Below are 12575 nucleotides of genomic sequence, written 5' to 3'. Positions count from 1 at the left end.
CTCCATGCATGTGCAGTGCTATCCCATAGCATCCTTAAACAAAATGGCACCCGATGCTGCTCTAGGAGGGCAGACTGGGCTGTGAAATCCACCCTGTTCCTGCACTGCCCTTCTGGGACCTGCTGCTCTGTCTCTGCTCCTGGTCCAATCAAACAGACCAGCATGACGGGCAGTTCTTTCTCTGGGTTCACCCCTGGAGTTCCAGTAAATTTCCCTTCCCTCCTTGTTGTTGGTGGAGTTCTGGCTGCTGATGTAATTCAGATTGCCTTTTACTGAATGCTGCTGGGGTATCAGTGACTACAACACCACCCTGTTTTGTTTGCTGCTTTCCTATGTCTGTCTGTCTCCAGATACCCCTCTGCTGTTGTTCTGTCCTCTCCTATTTCCTGGAATGTGCCTCTCTGCTTCACACTAGCTAATATTTCTCCATCCGTTTAAACGTGTTCTTACCCTATTCCACCATCTTGATTCCAAGTCTGTCTTTATCTAGTGCATGTAGTACAGTGACCGCCCCAAACTGCCACTTCAATCTGACTCTGGCACCTATATAAATTCCAGTGTGGAGACTGAGTATGCAGTTCATAATTTAGTAATTTTTCAGTTGTTTTATGCATTTGCTGGGTACTAACTGGTGCATTACAATTTGGGGGAATGCATTGCCGACTAACATGATATCTATGTGAAATGAGAGAGCCACACACTTGTGCTGGAGAGGGAGGCCTGTTGGGATGGCTTTGGACTTGAGGATTGCGTTGCAGAGAAGAATTGCAAAAGATTTTCCAGAAGGATTCCCAGGGACTCCGAAGATCACTTCACCTTTAGATTGAGATGTGAGAATGGACATGCTTCAACACAACCAAACAGGCTAACGCATGGGACAAGCGTAGGAGATCATAGGAGACAATGTCAAAAACATAATCTGTAGCCAGGTGTCTGTTGTGACTCCTGTAATGTCATGTCAAAGAATTGTGGGTAGGCAGACACTGCAAGTGCAGTCGGGCTAGAGTCTGCCTAGGAAAGACGCCGTGTGCAAGGGTCATGAGTCGAAGATCTCTTTCATGTCTGACAGCTAAGGTGTGTGGCCTGGGATGCAGGAAAGTAGCAGGCAGAGTGACATGGGTGCCAGAGGACAGAGTCCTGGGCTGCCAGAGCAGGTAGAAAGTTGGAGTACCATCGCAGAGGAGAGTGAGCTGCCAAGAGTGGCTTTCAGGGACCCAGAGAGACCCTTCTGTGCCCTGGCTTCCAGTGGTTCCACGGTCAGCAGGGTCCACCTGGCCAGTCCCTCCACAACCACCAGGAGCACAGCCTCCTGTGGACATGCAGTGAGGAGGGCTCACTGTGTTAAATCACTCCCTGGTTTATGCCTCTTGGGTTTCTGGAACTGATTGTGCCTACAGCACAGCTCACTTAATTCTGATTGGCAAAACTCTTATTAGGTTCCTTGAAAAACATGAATGAGTATTGAATTTTTGTGAAATTCATTTTCACATTTAAGATGATCATGTAGTTTTTACACTTTCATCCAGTAAGGTTATAAATTGTCTTAATTTATTTTTTAATATTAAGGCAATTTTATATTCCTGAATTAAAACCAAGTGTGTCATGAGGCATCATTTCTATATGTTGATGAATTCTACTCATTAGAAACATTGTTTAAAAACTTTCCATGGGTGCTAATAATTGTGATTATTATCAAAATTTCCTTTCTCATACGGTCTATAAAGTTTTGGTTCCAAAGTTACACTAGCTTTAACAATGAGTTCGAATGTATATTATTTAGTCTTAGTGTCTGAAATAATGTGCAAAGAGTTAATGTTGGTGCTTTAGTCTCGCACTTACTCTTCCTTTTATTCTAGGTTGATGTTATGGCCTAGCTGAGCCCCCTCCAGCTCAGAATACCTACAGGCCAATCGGCTCAGGTATTTAGACCAAAGCCATCTGGGTCCAGGCACATGGCGGGCCAATGGGCCCAGGCCTTCCTCCAGACCTGAGCCACATCCAGGGACAAACCGACACACCTGGCCCCAGCCCTGCCGCCTGGGAGCTCACAGCTTTTAATTTTCAATAAACATATTTAAGGCTATGTATCTTCTTTAAATGTGTTATTATATCATATATAAAAAAAGATTGCAGTGTAATTTTAGTAACATTTAAATGTAATGTTGAAGGAGTATTTTTAATATCTAATTTTTGTAATATTTTCATTTTTACACAGCTAAAATGTTTTCTGATTTCATTAGGAGACATAGGCTACTCAGAAGTATATGTATTTTAAAATGTTTAAATTAAGATGTTAAAACTTAGGTGTTCGTGAGGTTTCATGTAATACTTTGGTACCAGTGCATATTGTGTAAGTTCAAAAGAAGCTAAGTGTATTTGTCTCCTCCGCAATTATTCTTTGTTTGTAGTGAAAACATAAGATTCCTCTTGCAGCTTTTGGAAACGTAGCTGTGCTATCATTATCCATAGTCTCCTTGCTCTGCCACAGAGCCTCACAACTTATTTCTCCTCTCTCACCACTGACCCAGCTTTTCCCTACTGGTTTCTCAGCCTCCAGAAAGCACTGACTGTTCCACGCTCGCCGTCAGTGAAACTGATCAGCTTTCATAGATTGCCCGGCAGTGAGGTCACACGTCACATGACACTTGTCCAACTTCAGTAACAAGAGTGACAGCATTTCATTCAACTTTTATGACTGGGTAGCGTGTGTGTGTGTGTGTGTGTGTGAGAGAGAGAGAGAGAGAGAAAGAGAGAGAGAGATATGTATCCATCAATATGGTGCTACAGGAGTCATGGGTTTGCAGGCAGATGTCTTCTCACAGATGGATCAGCTTGCCTTTTTATGTATAGTATCTGGGAACCTGGACAGTCCATCTTCTGAGAACAGCTACATGGTTTGCCAAGAATGCTCTACACCTTTACAACTCTGCCACCAACGGTATGGAAATGCTCTTCACATCTTTGCTAATGCGCTCATCATGTTGATAACAGCCATGTTAACTGGAATGAGTGATATCCAATTGTGGTTTTGAGTTGCATCTCCCTGATGGCTAGTGCTCCTAGGTACTTTATTTTCTTTTTAAGATTTGTCCATTGATTTATTTTATTGTAAAGTCACATTTACAAAGAAAAGACAGAGAGATCTTCCATCCGCTGATTTACTCCCCAAGTAGCTGCAATGGCCAGACCTGAGCTGATTCGAAGCCAGGAACCAAGAGCTTCCCCCTGGTCTCTAACATGGGTACAGGGTCCCAAGGCTTTGGGCCATCCTCAACTGCTTCCTCAGGCCACAAGCAGGGAGCTGGAAAGCAGCAGAGCTGCCAGGACATGAACCAGCATCCACATGGGCTCATGATGCATACAAGGTGAGGACTTTTAGCCACTGGGCTATGGTACCGGGTCCCTGAGTACTTTAGTTTTTCATGCATCTTCTGACCTTTCATGTTGTTCTTTAGAAAAATATCTGCTCACATTCTCTGCTCCCTTTTTTTACAGGGCTGTTCATTGTGTTGTTGCTAAGTTCTTTGAGCTCCTTACACATTGTGGATATTAATCTTTTGCCAGATGTTCAGTTTAAAAAGTACTTTCCCCCAATTGTCTCCTCTCCTCCTAGAAGCTCGATGTAATCCCCTTTGTTCGTTTTGCTGTGCTTTGTTTGTTTTGTTTCCTGTGCTTCTGAAGTCTTATCCAAAAAGATTTACCCAGGCCGATGGCTTGCAGTATTTTGCAGTAGTTTCATGATTTCTGGTCTTTAGATGTTTGACATATTTTGAGTTGATTTTTATAAACGGTGTAAGGTATGGTCTTGTTTCAAACGTTGGAAGGCAGGAATCAGATATTTCCTACATCATTTGTTAAAGAGATAGTACTGTCTCCCAGGATGTTTTAAGCAGATTTTTCAAAGTTCATGGTAGCTGGTGGTAGATGCATGGATGTGCTGGAGTGGCTATTCTTCTCCATTGGTCTACAAGTCTATTTTTGTGCCAGCTTCAGGCTGCTTTGATTATAACAGTCTTATGGTATGCCTTGACATCTAGGATTGTGATACTTCTAGCTCTGTTTTCACAGTTCAGAGTCAGTTTAGTTATTCAAGGTATTCTGTTTTTACTTATGGATTTCAGGTTTTTTTTTTTTTTAGTTCTCTAAAAATTGTCTTGGAATTCAGATGATGATTGTATTGAATCTGTAAATTGCTTGGAGTAATACAGACATTTGTTAATATTAATACTCATCCATGAACATGGAGTATTTTCCATTTCTTGGTGTCTTCTGTTTGATAACTCTCATTGAAGAGCTCTCTCACATCCTTGATTGGATTTATTGTAAGTTATTTCATTTATTTTAAGCTATTCTGAGTGGTATTGCTCTTACAAACTGTTTCTTGGCCAGATCATTGTTGATGTATAAGAATGTTATTGATTTGTGTGTAATTTTACATCCTGCAGTCTTGCTGAACTCTTTTGATCACTTTCAATAGTCTCTTGGTGGAGTCTTTGGCTTCTTCTGTATATATAATCACTCCGCACGAACAGGGATCATTGCGCTTCCTACATTCAATTAGAGCTGCATTGATTTCTTTTAGTTTTTCTTTTGTTGCTTCTCTTTTTAAAAAAAGATTTGTTTTCATTTGAAAGGCAGATTTATACAGAGAAGGAGAGAAAGATTTCTATCTGCTGGTTCACTCATTCGCTACAATGGCTGAAGCTGAGCCAATCCAAAGCCTGGAATGCCTTCCAGGTCTCCCATGTGGGTGCAGGGTCCCAAGGCTTTGGGCCACCATCCACTGTTTTCCCAGGCCACAAGCATGGATCTAGATGGGAAGTGGAACAGCTGTGACATGAACGGGCAGCCATACAGAATGCCTGTGCTTGGAGGTGTAGGATTATCCAGTTGAGCCATGGCAGCTACCCACTTCATTTCTTTCTTTCTTTTATGTTTTTTGCACAATGTCTCTGCCTAAACCTTCTACAATGATATTAATAAAAGTGATGAGAGTAGATATCCTTGTCTGGTCAGACATTAGTGTCTTCCTTTGAGAAATGGCTATTTAGATCCACTGAGCATGTTCAATTTATTTATTTATTTACTTTTTTATTTATTGTGTTTACTGAGTTGGTTGAGCTCTTTATGTAATCAGGATATTAGCACCTTATCGGATGGATAATTTTCTCCCACCCTGCAACTTCTCCCTTCACTGCTGGTGCCCTCCTTAGCTGACCAGAAGCTTCTCAGCTGCTGTAATTCCAGTTGTCTGCTGTGGCCTCTGTTTCTTATGCTTTATGGATTTTCCTAAACAAACAATCTCCCCGTGGTAGTGTGCTGAAGCATTAACCCTCTCCATTGAAATCTTTAACCCACTTGGGTTAATGTTTCAATATGGCAAGAACCTCATTATTCTCTGTGTGGATATTTAATTTTGGCAGCACCATTTCCTGAAGACGGTCCTTTCCCAAGTGCATATTTTCAGGAACTTTGTTGAAGATCACCTCACTACAGATGCGTTGGCTTACTGGAAAGGTATGTTTTCACTTCAAAGCACACAGGATCATATGTTTGCCTTAATATAATACGACATCAAATCTAAACATCGTATCTGTGAATTTTATCTTATTGCACTTTCTAGCTGTCTGTACCACATGAAAAAAGATCTTGTGATGTAACTCATTAATCAATAATCCATGAGAAACTATTTGTGATCATCTGAGATTGTTAATATCCCTCTTATCACTGTTATTACTACTACCCATGAGTAACAATGATCTAATCCTTATTGTACTCCCATTGAAATCACACGGTCACACACTAGCACTTATTTCTGCAGGAAGATGTTGGGCACTCTTTTGTACCACCCTAGTGTCACACTTATATCCCTGCTACAAGTTTGACAACACCATGGAGATGAAGACTCACTCTTTCTAAATTTTTTTTCTTCTCAACTCGTGGTGGATTATACCTAAGGGGATGTGTAATGGAAGCATAGTGGAAATAAATATGTCCATAGGTAGCAAGAGAGAGAAGTATGACCCCATGCATGTAGTACAAAGATGGGCTCATAGCAAAACGATAGAAAATCTCCTACAATGGCAGTGTGATGGACCTCCGAGGGTACATGAAAGACATCTACTGAAAGACTGGAGGGGAGAACAATGGGGGGCTGGGGAGGGGAAACCCCAATGCCTGTTCAACTGTGTCATTCCATAAGGAATAACATTAAAGCATACAAGAATGTTCTGGTCACTGCCTTAAACTCTGATCACCGTCATAAACTGGATTTGACTACATAACATGCTTTGTGTGATTCCCATCCAGTGAAGTCTTTTGACGTATTTTACAACCCAAGACGTGACTAATTTCTGTACATGTTCTAAGTGTGACTGGAAGACAAACGGGCTTTGCAGCTGTCAGTGCAGTGGTGCGCTTTGGTGATGAATGGAAGAGGCTCACAGGACTAGCAACGGTTCAGATCCTGACTCTAGCACTTGCTGCCTATGTCATGTGGCATGGAAATGCTTTCTAAGGCCTCGGTTTTGTTGCCTGAGGAATGGGGATTCTATCAGCTGCTTTCTTGGGGAGCTAGGAGAATTTACTGACACAGGGTTCCAGGAAGTTCTGGGCTCACCACTGGCCCTCAGGACTTACCGATAGTGGTGGTGTTGCTATCACAGTGGGGAAGCTCAATCTGACTTTACCCATTGTGAAAAACAAAAAGAAATTCTTTGGATAATATTGCCAACAGATTTGATAAAATCTATTATATGCAATTTCTTCTCACCTCCCATGGAATGATAATAAAGTTACAGGTTTCATGATTACACAGAAGCCCACATTCTCTTCTTAAACTAATAAATGTAAATTAAATAACCATAAAAACAAGATCTTTAACTCTCGTGGTAGCTCTGTAGCAAGGCACAAATCACAACTATAAGTACCAAATACTTATGTTGGTCATACAGTGGCAAAGAAAAACATACATATCAAAAACGATTACCAAATGAAGAACAGACATGCAAGTGAAGAACAAGTATGTAGCTAAAGAAGTTACAGAAGCAAAAAAAGTAAAGTATACAGAAAACAGATAAATCCATTACGTCAAAATTAAAATATCATAAATTAAAAAGTAAACAGAACAAGACTTTTTAAAATAATATGGAATAGAAAACATGGAGACCATTGACTGACTTGAGAAATAAGACATAAAGCGTAAATATACATAATATGCCCATTTTATAGGTCAGACAATGGTATCAAACTGGGTATCAAAATGCACTGCAGGTCACTGGATCGCTAAATGACTTGGTCTGGAACCCAAGCTGAGAAGGATTATTGCTTAGAATTATATGCAAGACTAAGAAGTTTTGAAAGACTAGCAAAGGGGAAATTTTCTTTTTACTGAATGTGTGAAAGGATATAATAGGGCAAGAAGTAGCTCTCCGCCAAGAAGACAAAACAATTCGAAACTACAAAGTAATCGAACAAGTATTCTACATAGCTTTAAAATCTCTTTGAGGAATAACAGAATAACTATAACGACCATAACGACCATAACGATAAGCAGCACACTACGGGAAATCAGTCAGAGGAAAAAACGTCCTGATAAATAAAATATTCAATAAGGTATTTTGGTAGACGAAACCAAGACAATTTCTCAAGAAATAACAATAAGAGACAAACTGGAAAAATATGAACAGAAAGATTAACTCAGAGCATCCGTCTAGGAGGAACAACACACTTCTTCCAGAAACCACAAACCTGAAGTGTCGTTAAAGAAATACAAATGAAATGCTTCAGGTGCTGAGAGCTCCCTGTGTCTCCACATTGAAATTTCCCAGGAAACTGAATGAGAACATCATTAATTCACACTCTGTCAACAGAAGACCTCACACCACCAGTGCAGCTTGCAGAGTCCCGGGCAGCAGGTCAGAGGAGAAGGACTGGGACCCACTGGCAGCATTACCTCTCAAGAGGCATAAGAGATGGCAGCATGATTCCAACCTAAAAGGACTTCCAACCCGATCGACTAATCAATTTGATGGCGGAGTTTTTCAGATGTGCAAAATTTATGTATGCATGAGTAAAAAGATATAAAGGAAGAAATAACTCCGCCCCTTCCTCCCCCCAAAGCTACTATATATATTATATATAGTATATATTAATTTATATATAATATATTATACATCACTGTATAGCATACTATGTTATATAGTCTATATACCATATATTATATATATTGTATATTATATATTGATTTATATATATATATAAATTAACCATAATTCTGGAATAAGCCTTCACAGGGATAACAGGATAAATATGCTGCGCTAATAAAATTTAAAATAAAATAATAAAAAAACAGATTTACCAAAACTGTGCTAGAGCCATTTAAGACAGAGGGAGGGGAAGAAGGTTTGTCGGTGGACGGCAGTGAAGTTTCTGTGACTGTGCGGCCGTCGGCAATCCCTCCCCAGACTGGTGTGCACGATGCATTCCCACGCCAACGCCCCTCTTCCTGATGACCGAATTATCTCTTCCTTCCCTCCTGGAGACACACCAGGTTATTTGGTTTCCTTTTTGCCCTCTACACTCTGCTTTCATTTTCACAAAACTCTTGCCTTACTGATCTTGTTTCACGTTCTTTCCCTCGCACTCTGTATGCTACGTCACCTCCTGTGAGCCATTTACTGTGAGTCTTTAGCTCACACACTTGAATTTCTCGTCACTTACACCATGAAGGAAGGAATACAGCCCGTTTCCCTACAAACATCCTCTGGTCTAACTGAAGTGATGTCTAGATTATCCATAGTACAATGTAAAGGCACAGAAGTAGTTCCCACACTGTCCTGTTTAGGGACTAATGACAAGAAAAAGAATCTCTAAGTACCCATTTGTTATCAACTATTTTCAGTTGGTACACGCCAAAGTTGCAGAGCCCAGGGAGACAGGCCAACTCTTCAGCCCAGCCCCTGTGCACTGACCTGACCATGCCCTTGAGGTTGGGCCTGGAATGCCCAATCCAAGCACCGCCCCCGCTCTGACCAGGCCAGCAGCACCACCACCACAGGGGGTGTTTGAAAGCTAGCATGTTTGGTCTGGCCGCTGTCACTGCTCCGGAGCCTGGGTCTTATGCAGGGGTAGCGTGGGGCCACAGGTGCACACACTCGTCCACTCTCACTTGGCCAAGATGCCAGGTTTTGGAGTACAAGGTCTGGCAGTGGAAGGGAGATGAGCAGTTACCTCCCCTTCATTAGCAAATTTACTTTTGTTCTAGAAGCAAAAACTCTGTGAGTACTCAGTTTCTTCCTTCCCAAGTGTGTTGTGACTTTAATCACACAGAAGGTTGTACCAGCTACATCTTCCTGAGAACATTTTTCCTTGAAACATTTTGTTTTACAAATAGAGCTTGTATTCAGATTGTGTTTTCCAAGGCAAACTGAAGGTTGCTCTTTATGCCGTTAGTGGTTGACTTCATGTTCCACATCCTATTGGGTACTCTTGGCTCTTGGCACTTCTTTGCTGCCTACTCGACTCTTGTCTCTTTAATGTGCAGCCGTTGCTTAAATGTCTCTGCCATTGACACTCAAGATTTACACTCCAGCTTCCCTGGATTTTTAGCGTCATTAATGCAAAATTACTATTTGCCATTTCATGGGGTTTTGGAACTTTTTCACCATAACCAACTATTTTGACTTAGCTCTAGGTTTTGTGGTTCCTGGGCTTGCTGGTTTCCAATGATGTTCTCCTTTGAGGGGTTCTGTTGGGCACAACAGCACAGGCTCAGGACCCTTGCATGAAGGGCAGATGGCTACGATGGACACTAGTCCCTTCCATCACACAAATGAGATGGAACAACAGCTATGATGACCCTGACCGCAGCCCTACCCCGCACTCCATGGTGTCCTGGAGTTTGTCTGGAGGCTGCTGTTGCAGAAACACTGTAGCCCCAGTGGTTCTTCTATCATCAGGTGTGCCCTTCCCCCGCCCCTGCCTAGTGGTAAAGGAGTTTTATTTATATTATGCTTTAAGCCGCCAGCAGAGCGTGCCTTGGTGGCCTTGGTGTGGGTCTTCCTTTAGGCAACAGGGACCCTTTTCTACCTGCAGAATAGGGGATGCTTTTCCTCCCACAAAGCTTCTTTTGATTACTTCTGCCATTAAGTTGTTTTTTTTCCCCGTTGATCCGATATTTCCTCTGAGATTTTAGCTTCTGCTTGCGTTCCGTATCTTCCAGTAAATTTTCCATTCTCACCTTATTTTTCTGGACTAGCTTTCCTGAGAGGGCCTAGTGAGGTAGTTGTTTGTATTCACACATTGGCGTTGTGCTGTTGATAATTCTCCATCACTCTGGGCAGATGTCAGTCCCACTAAGGCATCTATAGTTTGCCTTATGCTAGTCAAACTTGTACTGCACATGGGCTGCTTCGTCCTGAATCCTGAGGGGGTCAGAGAAGTTTCCACTGAGCTTTTCTCTCCTTTGGACTGTGCAGGAAACTTTCTTTCGGTTTTGCAAGGTTCCTTGCAGCCCTGGTGTTGTCTCTGTTCTTGCGTCCCTTGAAAGAGATTTCCAGATACTGAACTGGATTTTTCTGCACTCCTCCCTGTTCCGTTGATGATGGTGTGAGTCCGCACTCTGCACTGAATGCGGTGGTACCTGCCCCTCACCCATGATGGCTGCCGCGGTTACTGAGCAGATGGCAGTTTGCGTCACGCCCACGCATCACTCGGACCTCCGGCCTGATCCGGAAGGGGCAGTGTAGATCCGACACAGCACCAGGACAGGGGAGCCCTGACAGACCAATGATGAGCTTGGGCTAGCATTTCCTTGCCTAATAAGGATCAGAGCAGGCCCTACTCCAGCTTCCGGTGGTCAGGAGGAGTATAAAAATCTCCTGCACGCTCCTTTGACCGCCTTTTCATTCCACAGCTCACACTCTGTGCCACTCAGTTGCGCAGAGGAAAGGCCCGAGAACGAACTCTCTCCCATCCCCCCCCCCCCCCCAATAAAGGCCCGTTTACAACAGTTGGCAAATACTTTCCCTTCTCTGGTGGATGGCAAATCTGACAACTCCTGGTATTGCTCTTCTAAGTTAAGATGGGATTTAGTCCTTTGCTGGATAGGATAACTGCAAACGCACTGTCCTGTGACAGATGGCAACAAGGCTTCTTCTTTGCTCAGCACCCAGCCAACCCCAGGTTCCACTGCCGCTCCGGGCAGTCAGTACACCATGACTGTTCTTCACCACTATATGCCAGCATCATGTTGGAGTTGGGACCCTGAATAACTCAAGAAAGTGGAAATCAGAAGCGTCCCTCTCCTTACCCACCCCACTTCTCTTTCTTCCACATCTCATTCCAGTAGCATCTGCCTGATCATTTACTGAGTTTAACCCACGGGATAAGAAATACACGGTCAGCTAAGCCCAGCTCTGCTCACAGCAAGGTGACGGATTTTGCTGTGCTCTCAGACATACTGCCTACATGCTAGTTGGGGTGCTGAGGTTAAGTTTGCCCCTGGGCAGGGTCAAAATTATCTTAATGGCATGGCATGTAAATAAGACACCCAGTTTTGTACGCCATCCTGCTCCTGGTTCGATTAACCTCATTCCAGAATTCCACCTGGGAGGCTCGAGTCTCGGCATTCGTGCTTTCCCACAGTTCTGTAACTGGGTGTGGTCTCATGCAGTTAATGAGCAGATCCTCCTGAGGTCAGGTGGACTTTTGCTGACCCTGGCAGACTAAGAACCAAGTTGCAGTGTTGGGGTCAGGGTGAGCAGGTAACAGCGGAAGCTGGGAAGCTGCCTCTTGGTCCCCACCACGGCAAGTCAGCCCTGCTGCTGGGACCTCATGTCACTAAATCCATATGCAGCTAATTCTCCCTGACTAATCAAGTTTATGGAGTTCTTAATCATGCACTCACTCATCAGCAAGTGACCTCTCCTAGGTGTGTGCTGCAAGCTTTGTCCTTACCACACATCATTTCGGTCTCAACTTTTATATATCTCCAAAATATAGATCAAAGGAAAAAAAACCCTGAAAACCCTTGGTTCGCGGTAGTCTAGTTTGGCCTATAAATAGCATAATACATACATTGCTTAGCACTACCTCAGTGTCTTCAAAGGGGCCTGGGGGGAGACACCCATGAAAGCAGGGACCCTGTCATGAAGCATTTAGTGAAAGAAAGGCAGAAACAGACAGTGCTGCTATTCCAACAGGTGTGGGAAGAAATGGACAGGTTGTTCCAGGGCATTTTCTGTTAACCAATGAAACTTGTCCATCATCTTTGACAAATGTGGCATCTGGAATGTGTGTGTGTGTGTGTGTGTGTGTGTGTGTGTGTGTGTGTAAGCAGAAGTTCATGCTAGCAGTTCAGATGGCATCTTGAAATGGGTTTGAGTCCCAGCTCTGGCTCCTTACTGCCACTTCCTGCTAATGCAGACCTTGGGAGTCAGTGGCTGAGTTCTGCCCCTCAGCCTGGCAGACCTGGGTCGGCTTTCCAGCTCTGAGCTGTGGGCCTGGTCCAGCCTCTGTTGTCACAGGCATTTGGGGGAAAGAACCAGATGGAAGTTCTCTGTGTACTTGTTAGT

General features: G+C 43.1%; 1 protein-coding gene across 2 annotated transcripts in view; it reads right to left on the bottom strand.

Moving 5' to 3' along the window:
* Positions 1-12575, bottom strand: part of PACRG (parkin coregulated) — a 497551-nt gene that overhangs the window by 206147 nt on the left and 278829 nt on the right. The window lies entirely within an intron of this gene.

Source organism: Ochotona curzoniae, unplaced genomic scaffold (genome assembly GCF_017591425.1).
Source record: "Ochotona curzoniae isolate NIBS_2020 unplaced genomic scaffold, NIBS_Ocur_1.0 scaffold_3890, whole genome shotgun sequence".
In the NCBI taxonomy this organism is placed as follows: Eukaryota; Metazoa; Chordata; class Mammalia; order Lagomorpha; family Ochotonidae; genus Ochotona; species Ochotona curzoniae.
Note: the sequence above shows the minus strand (reverse complement) of the source record. Positions and strands in the feature narration are given on the sequence as shown.